At 31.2% G+C, this 14,005-nt stretch overlaps 1 long non-coding RNA gene across 1 annotated transcript; it reads right to left on the bottom strand.

The window, feature by feature from the left end:
* Positions 1–10,762: 10,762 nt before the first annotated feature.
* Positions 10,763–13,146, bottom strand: LOC148279801 (uncharacterized). The gene is made up of 3 exons (XR_015822773.1): positions 12,252–13,146; positions 11,870–12,050; positions 10,763–10,866 (listed from the first exon to the last, which is right to left on the bottom strand). It is a non-coding gene; the product is annotated as an uncharacterized LOC148279801 (long non-coding RNA).
* Positions 13,147–14,005: the final 859 nt, after the last annotated feature.

The following is a 14,005-nucleotide window of genomic DNA, read 5'->3' as shown; positions in this document are numbered from 1 at the left end:
GCATAATTCATATATAGTGCGTTGTTTTAAGGGTAAAAAATCAAGTTTGTTTAGTAGATTGGCTGTAGGTGCAAAGCGTTTTATTGTTTTAATAAACAAGGTATTATTATACGCTAACAATAATTGTTCAAACATAAGCAAAATGGATGTTCAAACATAGGCAAAATGGTGAATGTTACACAGTGTGTAAAATGGCCACTTAAACCAGCCAATGACAGGTCATAAGCCCTGTAAATGCCTTGACTTCCATATTCCCTTATTTAAGGTATTCTCCATTCCTGTTATAATTTGCTAACAATAATTGTTAATTAATGACTCTACAAACATTTTAAAAAATAATGGTAGGCTTTTCCAATATACCCAAAATGTACTTAATGAAATATACTTAGTAAACCCTAATTGATTTGTCATTACTTTACTTATCTTGGTTTATAGAGAAATCCTGAATACTTGCTAAAATACCCCCATAAACTATTAGCCCCATTATGCACCTATATCATGAAACAACAATTATTGTTAGTGTGTAAGAAAACTTTGTGATTTTTTATTTTATTTATTTATTTGGTCTACAAACAATAAAAATTATATATAATATCCAGAAATATTTATAGAGGTTCCCTTCCGCTTATTCTCGATCAGTTCCGCCCATTTGTTCATTGACTGCAAGCAAACCGGAATTCTTCCATAGCTTTCGTATCATTGGTTGATTCATATGAACAAGTGACGTAATTCAAAGTAGTTTGTTTTTAATAAAAAAAAAAATTTTGGTACATTTTCAGGATACTTTGCCGTACAATTTAATGCTCTAATTTTACCGCGCGTAAAAAAACATTTATTGTATCCAATTTCCCGTAGGGCTGAAGTACCTCATTACAAGTAAACACTAATAAAATACATATTCAAATTAAATTAACAATATAAATTATTAAAAAATGGGTTAAATTATTGTTAAGATAAATTCATTATTTTTTTAATTTTATTTTATTTCATTGGAAAGCTGACAGACATTTATACATTTATAAGAATCAATTATACCATAAATACATATCATAAAGTCCAATTAGAGGCTTCCACATAATATTGTTATTGTAAATAAAAATTAAACATAGCATAAAATAACTAATCATACAAAACTATAATATTACTAGAAATGTAAATGTAAATGTAATATATATTATTCAAAATATAATATTGGTCACACAGTTGCACATTATAATATATAATACAAATATAGTTGACCATACAGTGTACATTTATAATGTGCCTACATACAGAACTGCACATAACCTGCATAATATAGGCTGCGGATTCAAGGCGCAACATCATAACTTAAATTATTTTTGGAAATTTCACTTTTAAAGGAAGTTAAAGATATGTTATTAATATCAATACAATTTAATTTCTGATTAAACATATTGCAGGTTCTATTTACAAATGAATTTAGAAAAGATTAAGTTAAAGTAATATTTGCGTTCTTATTTGAGGACGACGAGTTATAAATAACTCACTATTATAAAATGGAAATCAAGTTGGGGTAGAGTGGGCTTCGTACTTCGGACCTCTGATCCGTGAGTCTGCTATACTAGCCACGGGACCACAACCTGATTCGTGATTTATTTTATTTTGATTACGTATATGCTTTAAACGGAGCTTATTCCTGAAGATAACGGTCAGTGTAAATAGCGTCTCTCTCTTTTGAAAAAAATATCTGGTTGTATATTATGTGTAAGTTTTCGCTTTCCATATACCTCGGTAGATACTTATGCTGGCTGTCAAGTATATATTTATAGGCTCATTTTATCGTATATTTTAAATTTTACGACGGGATGTGTAAGGGTATGCTCATGTTACTATATTTCGAATGTTTATTTATTTATATTGATAGACATTTTAATATAATCTTTTTGAGAAGGTAATATCGAAGAATGAAGAACTTCAGCCCTAAGGGAAATTAGATACAATAAATAACGATATACAATGCTTTTATACTTCCACATTTCGTATGTGGATTTATAATATGGTCGCAATGTAGCAAACAGATGCAAGAATCAATACAAAGAACAATGAATAAAGCACTGAAAGTAACATTTAATTTTAATAAATATACTAGAACCACAGATTAATACAGAATAACAAAAATGCTCACTCTAGAGGAAGTAATCTACACAGAAAAAAATAAAATGATATTTAAGATGAAAAATAATAAAAAAAGACAAATATTAAATTTAATTTTAATTATAACATACGTAAAATAAATACAAGAGCATCAAATAATTTAACTTGCGAACAACTTAGGACCAACAGAAAAAAAAACAGTTTTTTGTATACAGCAATAAATTTTTACAATTCACTTTCTAATGACCTAAAAATAAACAAAACATATACGTACTTAAAAAAACACCTAAATAAAACAGTTCTTACAGCCCGTGTGACAAGTGATAAGTGATGTAAGTTTATCGGCTTTTTATTTAAACTATTGTGTTATTATATATAATATCCCCCTATACCAACACTTTTGCTGATTGGGAATATTTCGTACAAAAAAAATATGTAATGTAATGTAATATGTCAAGTTTAAAAACCTTGTATTTTTTCTTAAATAAATCAATCTAAATCATTATAAATCTTTAAATGTTGTCTTGCGCGCGGTAAAAATTGGAGCATTAAATTGTACGGCAAAGTTTCCTGAAAATGTACAAAAAAAATAATCGAAGCACTGATAATACGTTGTACAAAAAATGAAAAAAAAACAACTGAATCTTCTCTACCTTAAGAGAGAGTTAACTTGGGGGTTTTGTTCTTGCATGCGTCTACACTTTGCTTCATATCTAGCCACACTGATGATTAAACGTAAAAAAAATTGAAAAAAACATAAACATGATGATTTTCATTTAAAACATTATTGCAACTTTAAGCATTACCCAAAACATTTAGTTCGGTGGAATTGACCAAGACATCTTTTGGCGTTTAATCATTAGTGTGACCATTGTATGAAGCAGTGTCTTCGCATTTAAAAAATCTAAATCCCTCAATTATATTAGTATATGTATTAAATTTACATAAAATATGTCTTTAGTTGTTATATTAGATCCCTATATTGTTTTATGAATATTTTTATTTTTTAATGTAGGGGCAGGCTGAGAACAGCGTAACACGGGGTACGCCATAGAAATCACATTTCCTCTATTTTCCTTCATTGATATACGTTTTTTTCTACGGCCAACGAGAGATCAATGTCCTTAATCTTAATAAAGAGTAACATACTACATCTCTGTTGTAGTATGTTAATATAAACAGCTCCCCGGGGAGTTGAATCCAGTCCATGTCAACAAAAATTTAGACAAACTCAAAATATTGTTGCGTAATATCTTATTTCTTAACCATAGTTTGAGGGAAGTTCCAAAGTATTTTAATCACAAATGTTTATGACTAACAATAAATAATAAAAAAAATACTTAAACTAATGAACAGAACTTAATGTTCTGAATGCTAGAAGGTCAATTTTGGAAAAATCTCAAAGTATAAAAATTGACATATCTCCCAAACTATAGAACTTTAGCTAGGGAAAGTAAGATCCAATAATTAGCAAATGACCTCCTATATGTGCGAATTTGCTATGGCGAGTTCAGTTCCAGTCACCACAGGGTGGGTGGGATATACAGATATAACTAATCCAAGTATCAAATGATACACTTATGTACGTATCAAGTTGTGACAAAAAGTGTAAAAAAATAATTAAACCACTCTTAGGTAACATTGAAAAGAATCACATGCGACGTTGTTGTACGATCATGGTGATTTGATGATTTGAATTTTAATGTAAACCAGTAAATTAGCAAATGACCTCCTATATGTGCGAATTTGCTATGGCGAGTTCAGCTCCAGTCACCACAGGGTGGGTGGGATTATACAGATATAACTAATCCAAGTATCAAATGATACACTTATGTACGTATCAAGTTGTGACATGAAGCGTAAAAAAATCATTAAACCACTCTTAGGTAACATTGAAAAGAATCACATGCGACGTTGTTGTACGATCACGGTGATTTGATGATTTGAATTTTAATGTAAACCAGTAATACGTTGATTTTTCGGTCACAATCTCAAAACCAGGTTTAACGAAGGTGGAAAATATAGTAAATAGGAACACGTTTTACTGAAATAATTTATTTGACAAAAAAATTACAATATTTTATAAAAATAGTCAGACATTTTAAATTTAACAAATATTCACAACCGTTCTTAAATAACATTATTTTAAATAAAAATATGGAATATGGATGTCTAGGCATTTACTGGGCTTAATCATGTCTAAAACACATTTTGAAATTAATATTTATTGTAAACCACGTCGGGAATCGAACCAGAGACCGCTTGCATGACAGTTAAACACGCTGACACAGCACCACGAGGCCAAAGTTATAATGTATATAATAATCTTCATTTAATCTATTTGGCATATTTAGACTGGTAAATATTAAACAGCGTTAGAATCATCATTTATATAAAACCAAATATCATCTTAAGTATAGGTACATTGAAAAACAAGTCGAGGGAGTACAATAATATTTCATATTTCAATACACCCAATTCATACACTTTAATACAACATACGTACAATTTTTCAATTATTCAATATTCATACAATAAAAATTAAAAAATTACAACATTTCAATATTTCATAATCGTTAAAATAAGGAAATATCACATACTACAAATACTGATAAAAAAATATGTGAAATGGATATTTAAAAAATAATTGTATTTTCAAAACCAATTTGGATTTTGTAAAAAAATGTTTTCAATAATTTTTTTAATATACGTCTTAACGAAAACGCGACCTATTTGGCCTTGACAAATGTGACGTCAAGATTCGTGACTACGTTCTATTTAAATTTAAGCGGCACAAACAAGTGTCAAAATTTAACCGATTCGTGGCGTATTAGGGGCGTAGCCAATGCAATGAACAGTTACGGGAATTTAAAATCATAAATTAAAAATATGTTTCATGCCCTAATAAGTACAAAAAAAAAAATTGTACAGTATTTTTTTAAGTCTTAAAATAGTACAAACATAATGTATAAATGTCCTAATATTAATTAATTTCTAGTTATTATTAAAACATAAACTAAAATACGATTACTTTTTAAGAGCGAGCTTATCTTTTACATACATGTTTTTTTAAAATTACATTTAAAAACAATTTCAAAGACCCTTATTTTTTTATAGTTGTAAAAAAATGTGATATTTTCCCATTACTTTTAATTACTCTTAATTTTAATGAGAATAAAAAAAAACTATTTATTAGTCCGCGATATTAATTTCATGTTTCTCAATTAATCAATTTGATGTTTTAACAGCTGGCTGCGTCGTATACTACGGATGCCTCCCTCAGCCTTAACCGCATTTGCCTACTTTTCGCGGTCCAAGAGGTTCACGACTGAGTCCGTGGGCAGTTCACGTGGACAACTACAGATAGCAGACTCGACTTGAAAGGACACGCGGAAATGATGTTATTTTAAAGAAATTTTATATTTTTTTTATTGAATTTTGTTAGTTTTTATTTTCTAATTATTATGGATCATTTATGTGAACGTCACTTGTGTGAAAATCACCTCAAGGGCGCCATACATGCACATCTTGCGGCTGCGGTTAGGATTCTAGTTTCTCGTCTCTATAACATAATTTAATGACAGATAGCAGATAGGAGATAGATTATCGCACGTCCTGCCGCTACAGAGCGCATAGACGATATAAAATCAAGCCACCGTTTACTTTATTATAATTGATAACCCTAAAATTATGCGGAGCATTAGCTTTTATGTTCCGGATAATTACCTTAGACAGCGTCAGCATAGACCAACCTGCCAATGGTTATGCCAGTTGGAACGGCTATCTCTATGTTGAACAATTTTACTTTGGACATTGACATTTTTCACGTCTCTGAGGGTGTTTTTTGTTACCAGATTCTCTTACTTTTCTAACATATTATTCTCTGGATATTATGTATGTGTTTTTTTTTATTTATACCTAATTTTACCTAATTATTTTAATTATTTCCATATGTATGAATTAAGATATTCCATTTTGTAATGTACATATATATGAAAAATTAAATTGAAAATTGAAATTGAAATTTATATTGATTTGACTCTTTTTACAGTATTTTGGTATTTATTAACAGACATTGTCCATATATACAATTTAAAGGTTTTAAATATAACGATAAAAGAATAGTTAAAAACTAATTTTAAAAAGAAAAGAAGCATTGGCAAACATGAGGGACATCAAGACAAGATCTGGACAATTTATTATTTAAATCGTTGTGAACTCAAACCAAAAAAGTCCAGATCTTGCCTTGAGTCAACAATACGACAAAGACGGGTCGGGTCATTGGAGAATTAAGGCAATAGTTTGTTCTTTGCTGATCGATGAACAGTACTTCATTGTTTCTAAACCTACGAGTCAGAATATTGAATTTTACTTGTCCCAAAAATGATGGGACATCGATAATACCATTTAGTATGCCAAACATATATGGAATCAATATTAGTTCTACGTTTTTGTAGACTAGAAATATTGAACATTGACTCTATATCAGCATAAGAATAATTACCTAACTCTAGTCCAAGCATCCACGCTCTTTTTCAAAGCAAGCGATGTTGGACTGATTCAATGATATGTTACAATTACATTTTCGTTTTATTTATACGCAAGTACACATACTTATCAATATTCTTATATGATGAGTATAAAAAACATAATTTGTAATCATTCAAATATTTAAATAAGCACATAAATTTTCTTTGCTTATATTTTCTAGTATCAAATCAAATTGTTTTAATTTGATACCAGTAAATTAAACAACACCTGGAGCTCAATCACAGATAACTATCGACATGCTAAAAAACGTGCTAAGTATTTGAGCGATCACCACGAACAATCATGAACACGCTGAAGTTAAAGCGGTCGCGTTGCAAAACGCCATAGATAAGTTCCGTATCCGTAGTCCGTGGTCAAACGTCAAATCAAAAAAGTCAACACGCGTGTAATCTCGTGCCGGTTTGTTATTTCGTTTTCAAGTTACAAACAATTACTATGGCGACTGCTTTTCTTAACATTTGGCTTGCCGACCGCCGGCTAAATGCATCGAGAAAAATTGAAAGAAGGCGTGTGCGAGATTCAACCAATCCTCTTGAACTGACCGAAGTTGAATTTCGTTTTGCAACGCGACCGCGATAACTTCAGCGTGTTCATGATTGTTCGTGGTGATTGCTCAAATACTTAGCACGTTTTTTAGCATGTCGATAGCCATCTGTGATTGAGCTCCTGGGGTGGTATTCCGAACGCGTTTACAGCGCGCTATAATCCGTATTTAGTATGTAGAAACGCGCTATACCGCGCTATAATTTCGTTTGGAATACTAGCCCTGCCATCGTTCTGTCTCCGTCTGTCGAAACACCCTCTGATTGAATAAAAGGCAAATCAAAAAATTGCAACAGGGATAGAGAACATCTAAGAGAAAGGAAGTCTAGGCATTTACAGGGCTTATGACCTGTCATTGGCTGGTTTAAGTGGCCACTTTATACACTGTGTAACATTCACCATTTTGCCTTTGTTTGAGCATACACATTTTATACATTTTTCCATCTGTTGATTTAAATGAAATTAGAGATCTGAAACGTTTATTGTTGATCATCTAATCGAATTATTTCTGAATACAATTTTCCAATGTTTTAACTTCTTTTTGAACCAGTAAATTTTATGACAATATTTTTAGTTTGTCCAAATGTTTGTAGGCTGAATTTCACTCTCTAGGGAGTCAGTAAGATTGACTAATTACAACAGCGACGGAGAACATTTAACAGAAGGTAATATGGAAGTCTAGGCATTTACAGGGTTTATGACCTGTCATTGGCTGGTTTAAGTGGCCACTTTACACACTGTGTAACATTAACCATTTTGCCTATGTTTGAGAATCCATATTTTTTCAATTCTTCCATCTTTTGATTTAAATGAAGTTAAAATCTGAAACCTTCATTGTTGTGAATAGATTTATCTGATCTGCCAGAAAACAATAGCAGCTTTTTCCATAGATTGTTTGAATCTCTTCAATTACTCGCGTAGAGACCGCTTCAGAAGATCTCGAACGAAGCAAGACATCTCTGCATACGAGTACTACGAACTATGAAAAAGAGAAAAGAAAATTAGTTTCAGATATTTTAATTTGATTTATTTCGATAACAAACAGATGTACTGGTTAAATGATTCTAAATAAAAATTATAAAAAATGTATACATAGTAGGGCCTGCCATCCAATAATATGTATTAATTTTTTATTTATATCCCTACAGAGATGAGGTAGAATTTTTTTCTCAAATTCAGGATTGTGGATATTCGAGCGTTTACAGGGCTTATGACCTGTCATTGGCTGGGTTTAGTGGCCACTTTAAGTACTACAACATTCCCCATTCCGCTTATTAGCGAATATCCACACAGATAACATTTTTGATTTTTGTATATATCTTACTAAACGAGAAACCATTCACAAGCGAGTTGGAGCGCCATCTATGTATTGATATTGAAGTTAAGTATTTTAATTAGCAGAGATATTTTAATTATTTGAGAAAAAAATTCTACCTCATCTCTGTAGGGATATAAATAAAAAATATATACCTACTCCCCCTTGGGAGAAATCCAGATTTGTGTACAAATACACGTACCAAAATAATATGTATTAACTAAATTATACTACAATAAAGCGACAACAGTTTAAAGAATAAATATACTAAATATTAAATTAAAAGAAATATGGACAAAACAAGGAGATGGTGGGAAGGAAAAGTAGGAAATTGATAAGGAGTAGTAAAGGATGATTGAAGGAAAGTAAGAGTGGAAAATTTAGTTTGATTAAAAGCAAGAAAAGAGACAAAACGTCTATTCCGTTATTTTAAATCAAGCCTATTAGTTCTATTTTGTATTGTATTGTATTTATTTTAGATAGTTGTACAAATAAATTTGAATATCTAGTTATACCTTAACAAATAAAAAAAATATATTTAGATAAATAAATATTTAAAAAACAAAACATTGTTATAAATTCCAGACGCTTTTGATGACAATCTACCCATATGGATGTTTGTATTTAACAAAAATCATCGCCGTCCCACGAAACGATGCTATAGACCCAGCATCCCTTATTTATATTGGCAACGCATTGAACATCTGAAGTCCTTTATGATACAGATTGTTTTGAGTTGCCTGGATTCTTGTTTTTGGGAGTCTATAAACACTGTTGTTATTAGTAAATGTATAAAGATACCATGTACCGTTAATGAGTATAAATGAATTAAATATATATTATATCTCCTGAAGATGAGTCATGAATCCCCTCGTGGGATAGCGATGAATTTCGTATATAGAGTGTTAAATATATCGAGACATATGAGGCAAACTTGGGAGTTCACAATGGAGTCCTGGTCCCGTCCCTGATGTATAAGAGCGAAGTATGGACTTTGAAAAACAGGGATGAAAGTAGGCTGAATGCTGTTGAAATGCGATCTCTCAGGCGAATGTGTGGTAAAACTATGTACGATAGATGCACAAATGTTGAGATCCGTACATTTTGTAAGGCTGAGACAAGCATTATCGACAAAACCAAGAAAGGAGCTCTGCGCTGGTTTGGACATGTAGAACGAATGGACAGCGAAAGAACGGCTAAGAATATTTACAATGCGAATGTTGATGGATGCAGAAATACGAGAAAGACATGGCATTTAAATTTATTTCAACAGAGAGGGAAAAAGTTTTCGAGAAGAAATTTGGAAGTCTAGGCATTTAAGTCAAAAGTAGGAATAATTGGCGCGCGTGCATGAGAAGATGTATGAATGTAGAGGAAGCGAGATCTGTATGCAAATATAGTGTTGTGGCGTTCTATCCTCTCTACCTACCCTTACGGGGAAACAGCGTGATGGTTTGTTTGTGTTTGTTTGTTTGTTTAATAGTATCAAAGACTATTAAAATTCTTGTTAAATGCTTCGCATATACGAGGGATGGTAGAACGCTTCCGGTGATTAGTTTTAATATTACGAATATAGAAAATATCAGACAGTCTAATTGGTCTGGAGGGGACACGGTAAGAAAGTAGATGAATTAGTTCTGGGGATCAAATTTATTATTTACAATTTTGTAAAGCAGGATCTGATCGAAAATATCTCTTCTGTGTGTTAATGAATCAATGTTATGAAATTTTAAAGAAGCTATTTTATTTGGAAAATGTACATGAAATTTGTATTCTACTTGTTTCAGGATTATTTTTAAAGCACTCGATTCTATTCATATCCAATTTATCAACAGGTTTTCAGGTTATGGGTGGTTTTTATTTTATTTATGAAAAATAAAAAATATTATTCGATTTGATAAATAATACAATAAAATAATATATAAAATAAACTTAGATTGTTTGTGCTATTTGAAGTTAGTTCGTAGGATCTTAAAAAAGTATCGATCAATAGTAATTTATATGCACGTTTAAAAGATTTATGACACAGTTGTTTATTAACTTATAGTTTTGAGAAGAATTTGGGGCATACACAGGCATGGTTTTTTATCAAATTTATTCAAGCATAATTCATTAATGTGTTATTTTAGGAAGTAGTAAAAAATAATTACTTTATCCCATTTTTTGACGAAAGCAAACACGCGGCGCAGAGATATGCTGAAGACTGCTTTGCCGCAACCATGCCGTCGAGGCGCAGTAGGTATCTAGTAGCACATAGTATCCAGGTCCCCATTAAGAGATTCAGGGCTCCAAGGCTCCTAAGAGTCGGGGGCCCCTTTTTTCTACTGAGAAACTTTTTTCTACTAAAAAAAACAAAAATACAATCCATTAATATTAATTTATATGTGCGAGTTTGTCATTGGCTAATAGTTTTAAGAAGTATTTGGGGCATACACATGCATATCATTTTATCAGATTGATTAAAGCATAATTGATTCACGATTTATTTTAGGAAACATAAAAAATTACTTTATTCCATTTCTTGACGAAAGCAAACACGCGGCGCATGGCGTCGCGGCGCAGAGATATTGTAATAACTAAAAATTGTAATTATTAAAAAAAAATTGAATTTAAGTAGGTACTTGTTTATGGTTGAATTCCAAAACATAAAATATTTTTTTTTTCAAAAATGGCATTCTTTTTGCAAACTTCAAACTCCGGTCGTCTCACCAACAAAGGGGTGTACTAATATAGAAATACGATTTTTAAAATGTATTGAATTTAATTTTATTTTAGTGTTACCAAAAATTTAATAAAAAGAAACAAATGGGTTAAAATTATAAGGAATTTAAGAAAAGAATCTGATTGAGATCCAAAAAAACAAATGTTGTTTGTAAACATTTAAAAACAAACTTTTTTATACACACAAAAAACAACATCTTTCCATTTTGTTTGCAAATGCATTCTCCTCGAATGCAACCCTGGTAGATCGATGAATAAAACATTTATGCTCTTAACTTATTTTTTACACATTCGATTGAAGATTTTAATATTTACGAACACGCACAGCGCAAAGATCTATATTTCTCTGAAAACTGCACGTAAATCGGTTTAGGAGGGGTACGGTGACATCACACTTATAGAAGAATTATATATATAAATATTAAATACAATCAAATTCTTTTGTCTCAAAAAAAAGTAATAATAATAACAAATAAACTAATTTAAAAAAATAAGTGTACACGTCAATATGGTATACAATAGTACCCATTCACATGCATGGTTTTTATCAGATTTACTAAAGGATAATTAATTAATGTGTAACTATTTTAGGAAACAGAAAATAACATTCATAAAAATTATTACCTTATCCCATTTCTTGACGAAAGCAAACACGCGGCGCGAGGGGTCGCGGCGCAGAGATATGCTGAAGACTGCTTTGCCGCACCGTGCCGTTAAGGCGCAGGCTGTGTGTTCGTAGCATCCAGGTCTCCATTGTGTGATTCAGGGCTCCAAGGCCCCAGTAGTTGGGGGCCCCTTTTGTTTACTGAGAAAAAAACAAAAAAACAATCGATTAATATTAATTTATTTGTACGTTAAAGGATTCATGACACATGCAAATGCTAAAGTTTTTCATTGACTAATAGTTTTAAGGAGGATTTGGGGCATACACATACTTGTTTTTATCAGATTTATTAAAGCATAATAATTCAATGTTTTATTTTAGGAAACAGCAAAAAATAATTACTTTGTCCCATTTCTTGACGAAAGAAAAACGCGGCGCGTGGCGTCGCGGTGCAGAGGTATACTGAAGACTGCTTTGCCGCAACCAAGCCGTTGAGGCGCAGGCTGTGTGTTCAAAGCATCCAGGTCTTCATGAAGTGGTTCAGGGCTCCGAGGCCCCTAGGAGTCAGGGCCTCTTGTTTGTTTCTGAGTAAAAAAACAATATTTAAATGGGTACTTTGACATTATAAAAATTGACTAACAGACATAGACACGTAGTGAACACAGGCTCCTTCAACGCCTCGGGCAACAAAAACATTTTTATAAGAGTGATTTTTCCACACACATTTCTGTGAAAATATACATAACTTTTAAAAATAAATCTTCACAAAAAATGCGTTTCAAATAAAGTTTAAAATAAAATTTTTGAAGCTCTTTTACCAAAGGTTTTTTATTTGGTGTGGGTTGATGGCGGCAGCGCAGACCTGACAGTATTCCGAATTCGACGAAGCTGCGCAATGGAGCTGGACAATGCCGCTTCTGTAGACACTCGATTTACTTGTTGGCCTTTTCCTCGTTACATTATTTTGAAAATATAACAAATTTAAAATAACTATTAGTTGCAGCACTTAAGTTATTTAAAACATCAAGAGCATTAAAAATATACCATTCAGATTTTAACAAAACATGAAAATTTCAATCAAGAATATTACATACTAGGGAAAATCATTATAATACATCAGTAAAACGTAATGAATAAATAATTGTCTAGATCATCATAATGTATAAGAGAAAAATACAATAAAACAGAACAGTAATGAAATCAACAGTAAAACATATTATTGATACAGTTTAAGTATCAATAGTACCTATACATATAAAAGTATCCATATACGGTCAAAAAACAAAATATTATCAGCAACATGACTTATTGTTAAAGAAAAACATAAATTATTAGTAAATAATAAAAATGATCCGGAGAATTGGCCTAAAAGAGAACAAAGAACATTTGTTAATTATGAAGTAAAACTAACATACAATGATATTGTTTAAGTATAAAAATAAACTAAAAACACCTTCAAAAACACTTACAGAGAAAACAATAACACATAGGATTATTTCAGTAAAAAGAATCTGGTTAGTTTTAATTTATTAATCCCAATACGCTGCAATGGAAGTTCTAATGCAGTGGCCTATACACCACCTATAGTTTAAAATATTGTTAAAAGCATCAGGAATATAGAAGAGAATATCATTATTTAAGTAAAGAGAAACATAATTAATAAGTAAATAATAAAACTGATGCGGAGAATCGGCCTAAAAGAGAACAAATAACAGTTGTTAATTATGAAGTAAAACCAACACACAGTAATATTGTTTAAGTATAAAATAAATGAAAAACCACTTCAAAAATACCTATAGAGGAAACAATAACACAGGATTATTTTAGTAAAAAAATATCTGATTTGTTTTTGAAGTATTAATGCAGTGGCCTATGCACCACTGAGTGCTATAGGAAAATAAATATGTTTAAAAGCATCAGGAATCTAGAAGAAAATATCATTATTTCAGTAAAGAAAACATAATTTGCTTAGTGCTTCAAGTTTCTCGAACATCAACAGAACAATTCGTATCCCATTGGTCACAGCAAACCAAACAAAGTATTATAGCAATACACCATTTTTCTTACTACCACATTACATTAGTAAAAAAAACAGCATGTAAAATATCTAACTACATGGACAAAATCATTGAAAGCTGCCTCCATATACCCGAAAC

This window comes from Micrasema longulum, unplaced genomic scaffold, assembly GCF_059751315.1.
Source record: "Micrasema longulum isolate JH-2025_06_02 unplaced genomic scaffold, ASM5975131v1 h1tg000664l, whole genome shotgun sequence".
Taxonomy (NCBI): domain Eukaryota; kingdom Metazoa; phylum Arthropoda; class Insecta; order Trichoptera; family Brachycentridae; genus Micrasema; species Micrasema longulum.
This window is presented reverse-complemented; position numbering and strand designations above follow the sequence as displayed.